At 38.7% G+C, this 2,163-nt stretch overlaps 1 long non-coding RNA gene across 1 annotated transcript; it reads left to right on the forward strand.

Moving 5' to 3' along the window:
* The first annotated feature begins 278 nt into the window (after positions 1–278).
* On the forward strand, positions 279–1,485 carry LOC147732802 (uncharacterized). The gene is made up of 4 exons (XR_015308685.1): positions 279–376; positions 489–576; positions 687–782; positions 1,276–1,485. It is a non-coding gene; the product is annotated as an uncharacterized LOC147732802 (long non-coding RNA).
* Positions 1,486–2,163: the final 678 nt, after the last annotated feature.

Here is a 2,163-nt window from a genome sequence, read left to right on the forward strand (position 1 = left end):
GCTTATGGTGGACAAAAATGATTCAGAAAAGGGGGTGGTGATGAACAGAGTGTCTGAATTAAGCAGACCACTTTTACCCAGTCCAAAGATCAGGGCTTGATCCATCACCGTTTTTTAGCTCACTGCACCATCCCAGCTCAGAACTTGGCTATATGCAAATTAGTCTGACCCTGGCCCAGTGCATCATGGGAACAGGGCAGACCAAACTACCAAGCCAATTCTTATACTGGGAAGGAAACAAGCTACCGGGGACCGGTTTTTATCCCCACATCAGGAGGATCATACCTTTCCAGTTTCACATAAATACGCATTACTGCGGCCACTACTTTTTAATTCCGGGCGGCGGGTCTAAATGAATCCCTACTCCTTAATTAAGGTACCTTCATCTTCTAAAGTAAAAAACTATATCCTTACTAATTGTTTAGTTAAAATTAAAAAATCAAAAGTGGAAAGATCGAATTTATTGAAAGATCCTATAATTTCTTTAGGAAATATAGAAATTTAAATCAACATTCGAGACCAACGAATCACATCAATGTTTATGGAATATCCATCTGCAAACCTCAATTAAAATAGGTAATTCACCAATCTTGTTCGTCTATTAAGTATTGGCCATGAAGAAATCATAAGACTAGGCTATAACAATAAGGGCTCAAATGTTCATTTACTGTTTCTTTATGGTCTAGAATATCTACATAACATAAACAAAAGAAAGGGTACTCGTTGGACGTACAGACCAGATTGCGTCATCGAAGTACAGCAATATATTTCGTGTTTTTAAAGTAAGTGACCCTATTTACGATATAGATGCATTGCATACTATTATTTAGGTCCTGCTAGGATAACTTCCTGATAACTGCGACCATCTCTAGTGTTCTCTACTTCATCGTTCACGCTAGCTAGAGGTTCAACTAGAGAGATACAAATATCAGAATCCCTTTATTAACCATCCAATGTAAAAACCCTTTTAACTTACAACATTGGGAATAGTCAATCTATGATTATAAGACACTGTCTTCTTTCTGTGACCACCAGTGCAGATAAAAGATTATGGGTTCAATGATCTACCACAGTTACGCTTGTATGATTACCTTCAAGGCAAGGAAATGAAATCCTTAATAGTAATGTTATAATATAAAAACGTTTGGTCAAAACAAAATGGAAAGTCTGAGACTACTACAATAACATTGGATTGTTCTGAAGTGTTTTTATGTTACACAACAAGAGTAATATTGTATATAAATGTTTCTTTATATGATATTTCCCTTTTTGTAGATACTATCGTGGCTGCTCCAGAAGAAGGCGCTGGTTCGCCGAAACGCGCGTAGAGATTAATTTAGCCACATTTTTCTCTTAAAAATTGTGTTCATTTTATGTAACTTCCATCTCGTTGAATTATTTGCTTCTTTTTAACAGTGTTGTTTTGTATTCTCAATTCATTGAGTTACATGTGTTTAATGTAAATTGTAAATGTGTATTATTATTTCAATGTGTTTTAATAATTTGTGAATAAAATCGAACTCCTCTTTTTTTACAAAAAAACAATGTTTTAGCTCAGTTCATTTCGACCTCTCGTTACGCTCTGTTGCCTAGATTGATACATATCAAATTATTTGCTTTTCCCTGGTCTAGGAACTCTATTTCCATGCACTCAGGGGGTCCTTGTTAAATATTGACGCCAGTGCATCATGGGAACAGGGCAGACCAAACTACCAAGCCAATTCTTATACTGGGAAGGAAACAAGCTACCGGGGACCGGTTTCTGGCATTTCAGCCATCTTCGGCCCGGCTTGCATTAATCCTGATGGTGCAATGAGCTAGGGACTCACATCTGAGAATACCCTTCCACGCTTATGGTGGACAAAAATGATTCAAAAAAGGGGGTGGTGATGAACAGAGTGTCTGAATTAAGCAGACCACTCTTACCCAGTCCAAAGATCAGGGCTTGATCCATCACCGTTTTTTAGCTCACTGCACCATCCCAGCTCAGAACTTGGATATATGCAAATTAGTCTGACCCTGGCCCAGTGCATCATGGGAACAGGGCAGACCAAACTACCAAGCCAATTCTTATACTGGGAAGGAAACAAGCTACCGGGGACCGGTTTCTGGCATTTCAGCCGTCTTCGTCCCGGCTTGCTTGAATCCTGGTGGTGCAATGAG

The sequence above is a fragment of the Lissotriton vulgaris genome, chromosome 2_1 (assembly GCF_964263255.1).
Source record: "Lissotriton vulgaris chromosome 2_1, aLisVul1.2, whole genome shotgun sequence".
NCBI classification, from domain to species: Eukaryota; Metazoa; Chordata; class Amphibia; order Caudata; family Salamandridae; genus Lissotriton; species Lissotriton vulgaris.